The sequence below is a fragment of the Haliaeetus leucocephalus genome, unplaced genomic scaffold, assembly GCF_000737465.1.
Source record: "Haliaeetus leucocephalus isolate CR32 unplaced genomic scaffold, Haliaeetus_leucocephalus-4.0 Scaffold229, whole genome shotgun sequence".
In the NCBI taxonomy this organism is placed as follows: Eukaryota; Metazoa; Chordata; class Aves; order Accipitriformes; family Accipitridae; genus Haliaeetus; species Haliaeetus leucocephalus.
Window position 1 is genome coordinate 11,121,858 of NW_010972665.1, and position 16,590 is coordinate 11,138,447.

Sequence of the window (16,590 nt, forward strand, 5' to 3'; positions counted from 1 at the left end):
ACTTAGACTTGTCTTTTAAAAACATTCTCACAGCAACTGAGGATAGTGGGGCTCTACTGACTGGCATCTGTAGGAAGAAAGCTCTAAAAGTGTTTTTTAATTGTTATTTGAAGTGGAATTTAGCAAGCCATTAAATAACTGAATGGCACTTGTTGACATAATATTTCCTACATCAGGATTAGTGATGGTAATTTAATAAGTGCTAGGCATTGGTGTTACTTCTTAATGTTGTTGGTTACTGGTGTGGTATTTTGAAATCATTCATTCCGTTTACAAAGTCAGAAAATGCAAAATTTTGTCTATTAAAATCTGAAAGCTTATTTCAAATTTAATGATGAGATGGGCTATATTGTGCTTTCCATGCAGCACAGGTACAGCACTGCCAGCCCCCTCAGCCTCCCACAAAGGTTTGTTCTTTTGGCGTTTTGAGAAGTTGGAAATTTACTGCTTTTTGAAGAAAGCTTGGTTTCATATTAAAATTTTAATTAATATTAGTAAGATTACTAAAATAATCTGACAGCATACATCCATCAGTTGTAAATTTTGGGCGCGTCTCAATATGGTATTTCAAAGATGAGATTTATTTTGAGAGTCGGGGTTAATACTCTCAAGATTTGTTTAGAAAAGAATTTGAGCTTAGGATGCAATGACCTAGCAGACTTTATTCCTAAACACAAATTAATGCTTGCTTTTATCTTAGTTTATCTGATTTGAGGTAAACCTCAATGAGTTACCAAATTGCAGCTTGTAGTGAACAGTGTAAATGGTTTCCACTTTTAATGACTTGTGCATAAATTTCATAACTCTGGAATGCTTCTCTTGCTCATTTTCCTGCAAAAGATGCTGTTTTTGTCTTGTTTGAACAAAATCTAGCCTTTCAATTATGAAAGAAATGAATAAATTTCCCTTGTTTGGCTATTCTTACTGTTTTCAGAAGTGCTAGAACTGTCTTTCTCTGCTTTGGAGAGGAAGAAAGGCTTCAAGGTAATTTCACGCGAATAGTAAAAGTTTCACACACGTGTTGGAAACTTTCTTAAATATAGGTACTTAGTTTGGAGGTAAACATAGATTGAAATGTATATAATTATGGGTAGCATCCCGAAATTTGTAAACTACTCATGAAATTTAGTTTTTCTTAACTGTAATTTTTCCTCAAAGAAATAAGAAAGCACATTTTTCAGAAGCAAGTTAAATAAGAGTAAACCAATGTAGTTGGTACAAAGAGTTATATCAAGAGGAGGGAGGGCATAAAGAGGAAATAGCTGGAGAATAGCTAACCTAAAAAGAAACATAATATACTGCTTCACATAGTTGATCTTAAAATTTTTAGTCACTTTTTTCTTTTATAGTGAAAGATACCACCCTATGTGTAACTCAGTACTTTAAGCTGCAAATCTGAGCGTCTTTTTTTTATTATTCAGTGCATGATGGAGATGGTAATGACTAGATCACCTTAATATACAAGAACTATTTTATATGAAAAATGATCAGAGGCATACCTCTTCATGGATTAAAAGTGCTGCATCATGGACACGAAGTGACAAAATACTAATATATTGCAATATGTTTTTAATCATGTGAAGAACTGCTTTAAGGTACAGAGACCTTAAACTTTAGTGTCTTTTCCAAAAAACACCATGCGGTCTTCCCCGCCTTTTCGTAGATATCATGAGACCTGACAAATGGGCTATCATAAAGTATCTTAAGTGCTGAAAAGATATAATGAAAGGCTGTATCTTTATAGTATGGTGTAACAACTAAACCCGCTGATTACTAACTAAAGATGTTTCTAAAGTGCCATTTGCTCCAACTTCACTATTCTCTATACTATTTTTTTTCCTGTGAACACAGTTTAGGGTGCTCTCATTCCCTCTTCTTCCTTACTTTGTCCGTGCTTGTTGGGAGTCCATCTGTTGTGCCATACAGTTGTTGGTGGGGCCAAGCTGTGAATCAGGTCACCAGAATGATTCAGATTAAAAATAAACCTACAATAAAAAGCTTGGAATTTGCTTTGTCAGCATTCTGTTTAAATGCCGTGCAGAGCATCACTGCTATTATCTAAGCCATCTCTTGCTTGTATTCAGTTTAGAAATCATGTATTTGCAGCTGGAACAAAATCTGTCTGTTCTCAAAACTGCAACTTCAGCCTCTCATCTGTCATGTTCTCATCTCCAATTTATCTCCTGTACCCTCTGATTAAAAGCACGTTGCTCCCATGTTTCACTTGAAGTAGTGTGGTGGTACTCTTCATTTTGCAAAAGTGTTTCATAGCTGTTCCTGAGTTAATGGAAAACTTGTAAAACAACATGCATCTATGAAGTGGCTGCTGTCAAAAGAAAGTTGTGTTTTTCTGCTAGTATATGTAGCTTGTAAATCTGAAGAACTGAAATCTTCCCCCATTGTTTTCTCTGCTTCCAGAAAACCTTGTTCTGGTGAAACGTGCACCACTTTATTCTTCTCTTAACAGGCACTTGTGGGTTTTGAGGGCGAGGAGGGCTTTGTTTTCTTCCTCAGGCTTGTGGAGTTGCTGAGTCTGGAATTGCTCTGCAGCACGATGACTACTTGACAGGCTTCATTCACTCCCTCTGCTCTGACTACATTTGAGTTAAATAACATGAACTTCTGAACTGTATTAGATAAAACTTCCTAGTGTGTGCTTTCTCCATGGTATTTAAGTGTTGCTGTTGATACTTTGAGAAGCCTCCTTCAAATGTAGTGGCATTGCTTCCTCTGGGGTAGAAAAAGTCATCTCGTGCCTCTGGCCTGTATCTGCTCAGTTGCATTTGTTCTTAGGTGCCATTAGCTGAGTTAACATTAACTTAAGAGTTTAGAATTTCTTGTGTAGTCAGAAGAGTAGGGAGAACTAAGTACCTAAAACAGAATTTGGAAGCCAGGGTGATGGGGTGAGCTACAGGATTGTTCTGTACATGAGAAATACAGAAAAATCACGATGACAATGAGTTTCTTTAGTAATCCAGTACCATTCAGGAAACTTTTCTGCACTTGGAGTTCCGTTTGGAGGCATCCCTTTCTCCAGGGAAAAGGAAATTATCCTCTTAATAATCAGCTTGAGCTACTGGGTTTTGAATTGGTTGCTAGGTCTCAGGTGCAACACAGATAAGCTGCAACATAAGCTATATGCAAACAGTTGTATCCTTTTTAAATGCAATCACTTACGTTATCTAAATTTACAGTTACGGTTTTAAATACATGTGGGAGATAATCCAGGCCCTAATCCAGGTCTTGCTCTTGAAATCACTGAATTACATGATTGCTTCTTGTAAGCTTCCAAGCTGCGTTCTGGAATGATGTTTTGTTCTGCCATTGTGGGGATGTCGGCGCTCTTTTTGCAAAAAGTACTCTGAAAGCTCTGCACTCTGTTTACAGCCTACATGTACTAAGTTATTACTCACTCTTCCTTTTGTTAACGTTTCCTTTTATGCAGATACGCATGTCCCCATGTGACCAGTACAGCCCCAGAGTACAGGGAGCGTTTTGGTGTGCTGGCACACGTACCTCTGGCGATGCCTGTTTTCCCTGTTCCTCCTCTCCGCAGCTTAGGTCCTGGCCCCCTCCCATGCTTAGCCCCTTGCACAGAGTCACTTGACACTGCAGGAGGAGTGTGTTGGGTGTGAGGAGGAGGGTGGCGTTCTTTGTTGACCCTTCTCCAAATAGGACTGGTGTGAAGAGTGTTTTCTGATGGTGTTCCTCTTCACAAAGTCAAGATTTTTCATGTTTCAGCCTTTGATTTCCTAGGCTAAGAGGGTGAAGATCTCTTAGTTTTGCCCTGCTTAACAAGTGCTTCTTTGCCGACAGTTGCCAAGCCCTACCACAGTAGCCACGTTCAGTGCCACTTTTAGCTTCAAGTCGTCTTTCTTGAACATCGTTCTCAAATGTTCAAGTGTGCTCATGCCTCTGGGTTGTACAATGGCACCATTTCTAGTGGAAGTATTTGGGCTGCCTTTCATTTTTCAGCTGCTTTGAAGGTAGTAGCTCATAAACGTTGGCTGTTGGAAAGTACATGTTGCAAAATTTCACTGGATAACAAGCAATTGAGAAAGGAACAGTTAACAGCACGAACAAGTGTTTAGATTTTTGTGGTGCTTTCTCAGTCTCAATAAACCTAACAGCAGTAGCTCTATATTTCACTTCAATATAAAAAACCAGCAGAATAGAGGAAAAATATTTTTAGCATGTTTCTGGCTTATTGTAATGCTTATTCTTATTTTGGTTCTAATTTTTAATCTTGATATAGTAAATCTTGTGCCCTCCTAGCTTTCTTTTGATCCTTCTATTGGCAGAATTACACGGCAAAGTATGCAGTGTGAATAAATCATTAGACTTGCATGACCATATTTACTTTGTAACTAAAATATGTATTAGTATATTATGGCTCTAGTATGCAAATATGAACATCTGCTTGGACTCCATCCTTAGCAAGTGACTTGCAAAAGGTTGTTCTGGGTATTAGTTGTTGACAAATGTTTATTGCATGAGAAAAAATAACCTGGAGTTATAACTTCACAGTAGCGTGTACTCATTGATAATTTCTGTATGTAAACCTGTAAATCTTCTCTGATGTGTTTAGTAACTAGATCCTGCTTTTGTTTTACAGCTGCTGCAGAGGGCAAAGGGAAAAGTGGGGAAGACTTTTTTCAGAAGGTAAGAAAGATATTTTAATGCTATAACATCAGTTGACTAGAGGAAAAATTATGCCCATTGCTCATTCATGAGATCAAGCAATCAAACTTAATGTGCAGTTTCCACTGTATTGATCAAATTTTTAAAAATATTTTTGTCATTTAATGTGTCTACTAACCATCAGCTGTGCATGGAGTGTGATCAGAAATATGTTCTTTGGTCTATGCTACTGTCATTCGTGCACAAAAACTTAATTATTCTTTAACTGAAAATGTCAAAATATGCATTATGAAAGTTTATTTTGCTTAATAGCAGGGGGTTCATCCAGAAGATGTTGTGAGGTGGTCTTAAGGTTTTTATGTCTATGGATAAATGCTACATCCTGTTATTGAAAAACTGACATGAAACTTACTGTGATATTGTTGAAAGCATAAATATTTAGTTGGGAAATGCAAAGGCCTTTTAAGAAAGAAATGCACAATCCACAGAGTGATTCAATAAAGTTTGTGGTTAGACGGAGGCACAGAAGGACTGGAAAAAATAGTCCTGCAGCAACTAAACTACAAAGAGAAACATGGTCAAGAGTAATGACTTTGAAATTACTTTTGCAAAGCAACATGTTTTGGCTTGGTTGGCTGGGTTTTGGGTTTTTTTCCCCCCTAAGAATAGTGTGTAAAATATTATTTACGAGTTATGTTAATGAAGATCTGCATACAGTATGCTAATAAAAATGATGAGCTGTTTTGTCTTTCTGTACTATAGAGAAGACTGTAAATTTTCATGCTGTATAATGAAATGCCTTGAAACTCCTTTTTGACTGGTTGTCCGTTAAACAAGTAGTTTACTGTATTTTCCAAGTTTTCTTCATATTTGTAAGTGGTACTTTAAAAAATGTCTCTTTTTGGATGTGAAAGGATACTTTATCCTGCACGTGGTTGTCAGATGCTTTGATGAAGGCTGGTGAGAAGGAGTGTGTATACTGCCAAAACGTTTGTTTCAGAAATTATTTTATAGGAGTCTTCAGATTATACCGCTCTTGACTGACAATGGGAGTTACTTTTCTGAATGTGGTGCTTGTGCTTAATATTAGTGTGCACAGAGGAGAATGTGTCAATAATTCTTCCTTAGGATTTTATCAAAATGCATGAGGCTTTTTTACTTACTGACACAAAGCTAAGCCATAGTAGTGTATACTTCATCCTACACATCAGTCATTTTACAACACTGTTTTCTTCTACTTGTATAAATCTGCTCATAATTCTTGAAGCTGTGGACAAAATATTTCCTCTGTGTGGGATTGAGTGGTTTATATATTTCACGTGTATTTGTATACTTGATTATTTACTGTAGATATGATGTACATTACAGTTATGTAGTTATTAGTGTAATAGAAAAAATACTGTCTTGATTTTAATAAGACAGTGAAATGTGCTGAACTTCACATATGTGAATGAGTACACTATTTAACCATATTGATAATAGACATAGTGGCTATTTGAGCATTAATATGTTGTCGCATACGTGCATATTATTATATAGGCACAGTGTGGATGTTGCAATAGGTTAAAGCTGCTTCACTTTGGCATTCTTCTTACTGTCTCATCAACTACAGCTTAGATTACTGACATTTCTAAGTACATACACACAATACTACAGCTAATAAAAACAGATGGAAACTATCTTCTTTGCAAGTTTTCTTTTGTTCAAAAAAATCTTTGGACAGTTGCTCATAGCTTACTCACCGTCTCTGTCTGTGCAATTTCCTTTAATCAGGGTTAAGCTTTTTCCTTTCTCATGTGAAATGAATAAGGCAGTTTCTGGAGGTAAAATGAAGACTCTTTTCATGTGTTTCATGTTGTGTAGTGAGGAAGAAAGTGATTTGTAGCATTAGAAACACATTGCAAACTAAGGCAGCAAGATACTTTCAGAAACTTAATATGAAATCGAAGCTATAGTACATGCATTTTTTAAAACAGTTTTGAAAATGAGACTTTCTTCAGGGTGTTATTGGCAGGCTTTTGAGTGGAACAGGGAAGGGAAGTGCATCGTTGAAGAGGCACATCAAGAACTGAGGGTGCAATTTGCATAAATAATGCAATGTACAGTATTTTCTGACAAACTCTACCCTCAATGTGCTGAAGTTATTGTTGGGTGGACGGGGAGTGTGAGGTGAAAGAAGTTTTCACATGAATGCTGAAATGACAGGAGTAGCAAGGCGAAGATTCGAGAAGGTGATTCCGTATGTCAAGGCACGCAGACCAAGAGGGAGGAGAGAGGAAGCCGGTACTGGCGGGAGCGAGACGATGCTCACTTCTTGCAGATGGCTCTGTAAGGGGCTGTTGGGTCTGTCTTGGTGGCTGCTCAATGCGGGATGGCACTCAGTTCTTTATTAGCTTGCCCTCAGGAGGAACAGAAGTTGCTCATATGCTTTCTGAGCTGGGCTCGAAGTCAGGGACTCAGCCTGGATTGTTAAGCTACATATAGTATGCTCTAATGAATCTGTCATGCTTTTAAAGAAAGTTAAGTTCATACAAGGTTTTGGTGCTGAGTAGTCTTTTGCTGGTCTTCAAACATGTGAGCAAGCAGTATTACTTTCTTGGATTTTCATAATCAAGCAGACTCTCAGTGGATGTGAACTGCTTCTATTAACTTTTAACTTTCGAAGTTTAATAATAACAATTTAAATGTCAAAATGCATTATTTCACTGACCATTTTAGCAGAAACAAGCACATGTCCTGCAGTCGCTGGTGGAGTTACAGAATAAGCCCCAGTTCTTGGCTGCAAGGGGCAAATTAAGCTGGTATTGCTGCCCTGTCATGGTGGGGAAGGTCAAATGATGAAGTGCCCCTTCCTCTGCTTCTGAATTAAAGTGAAAAGTAGATAAATGTTTTTTGGTAATGTCACTTTAAAAAAATCTGAAGACTTTAGCATACTTTCTTCTAATATTTCTGAGTTTTAGTACTACTTCAAAGGGGGAAAACTGAACATAGTCTAATATGGATTTTTAAAAATCCCATCACTGGGAGCTGCTAATAGTTTAGCAAGAAATAAGTAAATAATGTGATCGTTTTCTCTCTAGAGCTCTCTGATCTGCAATTCAGTGACAGGTAATCTTAAATAAACATGGATTGGTTTGCTGTTGCGTTACATACTATTTATGTGAAAGATCCTTGTGGACCTTGCTTTATATATTATTGTCCTAATTTTATTCTGTGAGAGTAATACATAATATGAAGTTATTACTTGTTCTTGATCCAAAGCCCGTTTTCAGTTGATGGTGGAATTTTTCCATTGAGTTCTATACCATGTGCTTCATGCCTCATAGGCAAGTAGGGCCCTTCCCAGACAAAACCAAGACATTGTTCCTAGGAACATATAATTTATGTAGCACTACAGATAGGCATGGCACTCTTATATAAAATGTAAAGAGGTGGTGGGTCTCTGCCCTGAAGAGTTCATAATCCAAAACAGATGAGGGTCAGTCATGTAGACAGAGGGGAATTTAATGTATCATTTCTGTTTGCTTTTAGTTCTTGCCTCATCAAGTCTTTTTTTCTTGAACACTTGGAAATCCTAGTGCTGATGATAACCTTTCATTCTGAAATTCCTCAGAGCAAGAGTGTACATCTAGCCTTGTCATGGGACTGTCAACAGTATGGTGGGCAATAGGTGAAGGTTGGGGGTTTAGCAGAAGTTGGGTGTAGTTCTTGGGCTAATGTGCAGGACATAGTGACTGGAAAGGATGCACACATGGTGCTCTGCCCAAGTGCCTGACTCTGGGTCAGATGTAAGCTGCTCATTCCAGCGTAATTCAGTGTGTATGTGTGTTAGTCATGGGCTTTTGGAGTATTTCTGAAGGGGCTCCTCAGCTCTTCCTTTCCTGACTTTCAAGAGTGCATTTGCAGAATTTGATTTTGTGGAAAGCACAATATACTACCAGCCAGCTGTAACTTGTGGGTTTTATTGTTTCTGAATGTTTGAGATTTGTTTAGGTTTGGGAGGCGGGTTGGTTGTTTGTTGGTTTTGTTGTTTTTTTTTTTTAAATCAAAGAGGAATGGTGTTTGTAGGAACATATTCATTTGCACAGTTGCAGATACTTAGGGTTTTTTTTTTTAAATATATAACTGGATTTAGGCAAAATGTGTGTTTAAATGTTTGTGCTTCTCTTGACTGCAGACTCTCTTATTCCCTGAAGGGGATGTAATCATGCTTGGAAGTGTGAAGATGCAAAGGGGCAACTGTTGCATGTGTGTTCCAAAATCTCTTCTGTTAATTATTAGGAGCTTAAGAGTGTAAAGGAAGACTAAGGTTTTCTTTTTTTTTTTTTTTTTTTTTTTTTTTTCCTTATTTTCCTTCTTGTCCTTATGTGTAACATGTTTCACCTGTAGCTGCTTTCCTTATTAAACGAATAGCACCTCAAAAGATACTGAGGCCATGTTGGAAGCAATATTTGGTGAAACCATCCTTTCAAATGAGTTGCTTTTCCAGAATAGATATTGGAAACAGTAGCACTAAGATTTTTTTTTTTTTAAATAAAAACCAATATATTAAAACCAAAACAAACTTGCAATTATTTGAGGATGTGAAAAATAGATATTTCTAATTGCATCTTTAATCACCTTTCTGTTAAATTTCTCTTCCGTATGCAGTAGTTATTAATGAATGTACATTACGTTTTATTTGTTTAGGAAGCTCTGGCAACAAAGGCACTAAGGAAGCTGCCTCAAGCCCTGTTTGTTTATCTAAGACAGTAAAAGAGCTTGTTTTGCAACATCCTGTGTTTTCACTTGTATCTTTGAAAAATGTTCATTAGGTTGATCTGGGGCAAACCTTGCAACTTTTGCAATACTCTTATGTGTGAATATATTGATACAGTGTTTTATGTATGCATGAATGCTTTTGTAAGTAGAGATAGTATATACTGGTAAAACTAACTGAAAAAAGTTTTCTATTTTTCTGTCTGCAGTAGGTCAGGCTGAAAGTTGGTCGGTCTTACTTTTTAATCTCTGAACATGAAACATGTATGTAGAGCTTCAAATGTGGATGGCTTAGGGCATTTTCAAGCATAAAAAATATTAATCATTGACCTGAGACTAAGATGTCTCAGGCTGATTATTATCCATGTTCAGCAGTAACTTCTGAGGGGCTTTCCATGTGTCTTCATCCGTGACTTCTCTCAAACTGCCTATTTATAATTATGGTTTCCCTAAGGCTATATTCCCATTTGTGATGGCAACCGCTCCTCTTCCAGTGCTCTTTATCTTGCTAGTGAGACTAGCAGGTTCATGGTTATTATACATTATCATGGGTTTTGTCTCCATTTCAACCACAAGAGCAGTTTTGAACTGTAGAAACTGGTTCCACACCTTCCACTTTTTATGGGTAGAAATCGGTATCTGCATTAGCATTAAAATAACCTCTTGATGTAGAGTTTGGCTCATAGCATGTGACAAGGATATATTAAGGCCATACATTTTCAGAATTTGCTTGAAGTGCCTGGCTGTGCTAGGCTGCGATGGGAACGTTGGCGTGCGCTTCTGATTTACATTGAGCTTCCTCTCATTTCGCTTCCTGGGAAGAGGAAGCGGCTGCTCTGACAGGGCAGTATGGATTAGAGAGTTGAAAGAATGTTGGTGGCAGTCAACATTTGCAGGAAATCTTGAGACTGAGAGGTTTGTCTCCCTTTTGGCAAAACCACACCCAGTGGAAAGAAGGAGACTGTTTAGGTTGGATTGGTTTCTCTAAGGTAAATCAAGAATGCTTACTTAACTTTTTGCTTAGTTCAGGCACATCTAAGTGGTGGGAAGGCTTCATTCTTGTGGAAAACTGCATTTGTCACGTCTCTAGTATAGCCGTCATTCTGTTAAGGGAATAGAGTAATTATGAGGGGTTTTTTATTTCATCTTTAGGTTTCTTCTGTGTTGCTTCTGATATAACAGGGACGATCTTGAGAGTTTACCTGTAATATGAAAATGCTCTCTGGGCCTAATCTTTGAAGTGCCCACTGCAGGTAAAAGTCTTAAACCAGCGACTTTCCTTGCTGAGTTGCTTGTGAAGAATTCCCTTGGCCAGAAACAGTGGGGATCTTCATCATGTAGTATTATACTGAGTGACTCTCTACATTGCTGCTTGGACCTCAGTCTGAGTTCCAAGTGAATCAGAGTTTTAGTTGATGATGAATTTCCATTTTACACCACCTTATTGCTGTACCTAACATTTTGTGCAGGATCTCTTGCATTGTAAAGCAAAAGAGAAGGAATAATTTGTCTTGACAGTCTCGACTGAGATGCTTAATCCTTTTTGCTCTGAAAGTTAAATTCTCTCTTACAATAGACGAAGGATTTCAGTCCTCAGAAATGCTTGTACTCTTTTCTTTCTCTGAAAAAAAGATAAAGAGGAGGCAAGTATGAGAATGATACAAATTAATAATATACAGTGGGTTCCTGATTTGTGGGGAGGAGGCTTGCTGCTTCTGCATTTGGAGAGATGAGTTGGCTGCATATTGGTGTCTCTAACGATGTGCTGTGGGGGCTTCATTGTTAAGTAATATTTTTTCGCAAATAAATTTCCCCTTTTTTCTATTACTCATGTAGAATTCACTAAAGCTGTACATACAGGTACATTTATAGTTGGGTTTTTTTTGCATGCTTAGATAATCCCTTTATATTTTTGCATATACTGTCAGTCATTTATTTAAAGTAAAAGTATTACCTGTGACCTCTGATTAATACTTCCACTGAGTGTGAATAAAACATTCAAGTCAAGTAAAGGAAGGACTTCAGTGTTTCTCCACAGGTAGGGGTGTTTGATCGGTAGAGTTTTCTTCTCACTTAACTTTATTTGCTGTATTTGTCAAGAAAGTACAAAGTTCTGTAAACGTTATTGTTGCAGAAGGTTCACTTAGTGCAGTTTTTGGACCCAGCAATAATACTGCAATACTTGCTTGCCTAAACAAGACCTTTGTTTTATGAATGATCTTTCCTAGTTCATTTCAGGTAAAGTGAACGTTAAAAAAAAAAAAAATGCAGTGTTTGTGTGCATGCATGCATGTGTTCCCTTCTAAGCTAAAAACACTTTAATGGAAAAGGAAACGATGTACATTCCGAAGCCATACCTGCATAGGTAGCTTTCTTCAATTCGCTCTTTACTGAATTAGAGCTTTTATTTATAGCCTGAAAGTTTGAGTTGTGAAGCTGATGTTGTTTACTCTGCTGTCTTTATTGCCTTTACATATAATCTGTTAATTAGGTTTTTGAAGTATTATCAGCAGATACCCATTGATCAAAACTATGAATAAATTAATACATTGCCTATGATGTTAATCTTGTCCTCTAACTTGTAGCTTCAGTACTTCCTCATCCTGCACATGCTTGCCTTAATTCTTGATAAAATCATTAGGAATAGCTGTGAATACCTAGTGAAGATGGTAAGTTTGTTTAGAGTTATTCTGGGCTAGGATATAGTCCTTGACAACAAACAGCCTGCTTGCTTCTTTGTGAAGTCTCAAAGTCTGTACATGCAGACCACAAAATTACTGGTCATGAGACACTGGAGGAAAGCATGTTAGTATTTTGCTTAGTTTGACATGAAGCTGTGTAGAAGTATGCGAATGGGAAACAGTCATGTTTTCCTTCTATTGCCTTTTTATACCTGAATCTAGATTAGTTGGAAAATTCAAAAACGCTTCAATTTTTTTGGATAAAGTTATTTCAGCACTTAATAAAGTTAATGGACAAATTAGTATGTGAAGATCAAATTCCTGCAGGATTGAAACAAGTGACTTTCAGTGGAAGAATGAAAAGAAACATGTATGGCAGTATTGAACCTTACCTATACAGGTTATCCCATATGATAGTCTCTAAAGTAACTTAAATATTACCCTTTCAAAGACACGTAAAGTTAGGGGAGAAGGACTAGGCAAGTAGTCACATACAGATACTTTTCTAAAAATGTGTTTTGGGGTTTCTGACGGTTGGAATATAAAATACAAAATCAGGTACCCCTACTCTAGAAGAGACACATGCACTCATTTCCTTGCACTTGGGAAGGCACTTTTTTTCATAATGCTTTTTCCTGTACAGAAACTTAGACAACTGAGGCTAGATCCTTGTCCTCCCAATGCATCGCTTTGTGCTGTGTTTTTAAATAGTTTACACTTACCTGTAAACTATTGGTGTTGGCAGTCTAAGTTAAGAACAAACTTACTAAAAGGTTTTTCTGTTTTATGGTTTTAATTCTCACTTGCCACCGCTCTGCATGGGAGATGGTTTTTCTGCCACACAGGAGCACGAACTGCAAACTCAAATGGTGTTTTAGCCTGGGATGTGTGGGTGCCCCAGAGCCATCTGCTCCTGGTCAGAAATAGCCCCTCGCTCTTACCTGCAGAAAGGTAGCGTTAATACTGTGGAGTCAGACAGATTGTACTGCCTTCTTTTTAGAGCAGTAGTTGTAATATGAACAGTGAATTCTAGTTTTGAATTTCATATATAGACCACCTTGGGGGGCGGGGGGAAGGGGGAACTACAACGGGGCTCAGGATAGGTATCCATTGCTATACCCAAAACGTAGGCCAGACTTACAAAAGAGCTACATATTTGTACCGAGCTTTGGGCTAAGTTTTGTCATCTCTTCTCTTTTAACTTCTTACATGCCCCACATTTCCTGACCAAACCCAGTCGTCTTTGATGCTGTCCTGTTGATGTGTTCTGGCTCTGGCACCTCGAGCGCTTTCTCTGGCCTCCCCAGTTCTAGAGGCTGAATTCACACTGTCAGTTCCTGGGTAACTTCACATAATTCCTTTCTGTGTCTTGTTCTTCCTTCCCATCCTTGTTCTTCCCCTGCTTTCTCCTCCCCCCAACTCAAAACAAAAACAAACCATTAAATATAATACCACTTCTGGTTCCAGCTACACCCATTGCTCTGTTCTTGCTGCCAAAACTCATGTTCAGGGATTAGTCATCCCCTCAGATACTGCTGTTTCACCACTTCTGCATTAGAAGAAGAAGAAATTAAGTATCAGCCCATGTAGAATTTTACTTGTCTGCTGTGACTCTTCAGCTCAGGTCGTCTTCTGCTTATGTAGAATTTTTTTTAATTTTCATGCAAATTATATTCCATGTTTCAAATAAACTGTGAATTTGTTTATGTTGCTCCAAATGCATACATAATGAGGGAGGCACAGTAATACGACTTCTCTGAAAGTAGAAGGTTCCAGATAAACATTTTATGTCTGTGAAGCAAAATATTCAGAGACTGGCGAAATTTGTGTGTGTGTGATTTTACTAGGCATCCTGAGGTCTGATTTTAACATTGTCACATGTCATCATTTGGTTAATACTGAATTAAATTGTACATGTAATGGTTTCATTTTCTAAAATGAAATGCTTATTTGGATGTTAAAAATTTAAGAAGTGAAAGCTACAATACTGAATTTTGGCTTTTTTGTGAGAGTTAAAGTGGATAACTAATCCCTTTGCCCTGGTACTCTTGCCTCGTTAATTACAAGCACATTTTGCATCAAGACTGTGACTGTGTTTATGTTGAACTTATTTTGTCTGTGTCTCTTCTTAGAAAGAAAGAAGGTTTTTTGGTCAAAATAAAATTGCTGATCAACTGGAACTCCAAACTTGTAAATATTCTGTGCACAGCACCAGCTTTCATTATGGTTCTTAAAGCTGTGTTCAGAATGCAAGCTTATGCTTTTCATATTCAGTTTTATTTAGAAATACTCGTTGAGTTGCCTGTTCACTTATTGTGGCTACTTTGTTGAGTTGGAGCAGTTGGAGCACTCGATTTATGAAAACCGGACACTTTAGCAGAAACTGTTGGTGTCAAACGCAGCTTCTGTGCATTTGTAAATGATGGTGGGTAAGGACCTGTATCTGTCTTATAAGTATTTGTGTCTAGTAATAAGCCACTTTACAGATGTTGCTGAGATTAAGACAGTACTACATGTCAGTTTTATATAAACCAATTTCACTACTTATTTAAGATTTTTCTAGGTGTAAAGAAAAGTTAACAGGCACAAAATGAGGACGATGTATATCTTGTAAGATGTGATCAGACCACTCTGATATCTCTCATAGTATTTTCAGTTAACTACTGAATTACTTTTGTATCCTGAAGAGTATTTTAGGTAATATTTGGAAAAACAAATACTTAAAAATCTGTATTGGATGATGGATGACATGATGTAAAGTTCCATCATGGTTTGGTCTCTTTTTTGTAAAAACCTGGCTTTGGAGTGGTCTTGATGCTTAAAAAAAATATGACTTGTTACAGCCTTTGTTTTTAAAGCTCACTTTATCATTCAAAACCATACTTACAAAGCTTTTGCAGTTTTTTCATCTTCAGGTTATTCAGCCAGCATTGTGATTTAATCTCACTGCTTAAGTATTTTCCATTTTATCCTTTAAACAGTGTACTCCCTGTGAATAATTAAGCAATTAAAATGTACCCATAGAAGAGCAAAAACATATGCGGTGGGGTTCAAGAATCAGTTGTGCTGGGAGAAGTCGGGATGGGTGTTTATGGCAGGAATCTTGGAATCTTTCTACCTGCAGAGCTTAGTAGAATATCGACATAAGCTTGGCATGTTTTCTGCACCCACAACAGCAACTGCTTGACTGTTTTGGATCTGCAAAAATAGTGTTTATGACAGTAAAACTATCTTCCCATTAATACTCCATGTTTATGGAAAAACATATTTGTCAAGTTTTGAAAGGCCTTTACGATGGTACTACTTTTTCCTTTACTATTGATATTCCTGTATTTCATTTTTTCTCTGCTGTCTTGCACAGTAACTTTCATCTTTGTCTTCTGTAAAATTGATGGAACAAATTTTCTTGAGGATTGGAGAAAAATGGTTCTCAGAAAACAGTCCCATTAAAAATGGGGATGGATACAGTGATGTAACAAAACAATCAGTCACCTTCCCTTCAGCAGTTGTGCATGAAATATTTCTTGGGTACCAGTTATCCTCCATAAAATTAGCAAACTATGGTAATCCATAAAGAATTGGTGTGTTTTCTTTAACCTTATGGAGATTCAACTTCAAAACAAGATTACCAAACATCTACTTATAGAATTTCTATTATCGTGACCTTTATGTAAATAATTCTTTTTCTAATCCTTTCTGTCCTTCCCTGTCCTCATCCTACCCTCACACATGGGATTTTCTCCTCTGTAGTAGTTTTTATACGTACACAGTTACACTGGAAAACACTTGTTTCTTAGTAATACATGTTGGGGGTTGTTTCTGGCTCCGAGCACTTTATACTTCTTATCTTATATCAGTGAAGAAAAGGATATTTATTGATGCTATGTTAGAATTGAGATTAGGAGCTATCTTGAACTTGCAGATGCAATTGGCTTTGAAGTTCCAGATGGTCATGTTGCCAGTAATAATCCTCTAGAGGTGCCCTTATACTTGTAGCTCCGAGGTGTGCTCATGAAATACAAATGAACAGTGTCTATCTGGTATTTCCAGTCCCTTCCCCATATCTTCTTGATGGAGAACTTGATCCTTGCAACTTTTTTTCTGAGGGAGTGGTGGGGGGATGGCACTGATGCAGCTCAGCATCTATATTTTGTCTCATACTTCAATGTGGTTTTCTTATTTTTCTAATTCACAGTAGTTTTCCCCTCTTTCCCTATTTGCTTTTTCCCTTGACTTGTTACATTAGCATTGCATCAAAGTTTTTTCAATTTTTAACTTCAGACTGTTTGGAGAAATCGCATCTTATTTGGTCATACCTTTTTGTCTTGCTGGAAGATGATTTTATACTAAGAAACGCTCTCTCTGTGAGGTGTGTAAACATAGCGTTGAGAATGACGTGAAGAGTGACTAAAGATAATTCAGAATATATCTGGGGTCCTGTTTTGATTGTATGCTTTGTGGTAATTTGTCTGCACTCAGAGGTGGTTTTTGAGTAAAAAACAAGATCTAG

The 16,590-nt window shown here is 37.3% G+C and overlaps 1 protein-coding gene across 1 annotated transcript in view; it reads left to right on the forward strand.

Annotated features, from left to right (window-relative positions):
- The first annotated feature begins 4,621 nt into the window (after positions 1 to 4,621).
- BICC1 (BicC family RNA binding protein 1) overlaps positions 4,622 to 16,590 on the forward strand; it is a 73,432-nt gene continuing 61,463 nt past the window's right edge. Inside the window, exon 1 of the mRNA XM_010567888.1 lies at positions 4,622 to 4,662. The gene's annotated coding sequence lies outside the window, so the exon portion shown is untranslated. The remainder of the gene's footprint in view (positions 4,663 to 16,590) is intronic.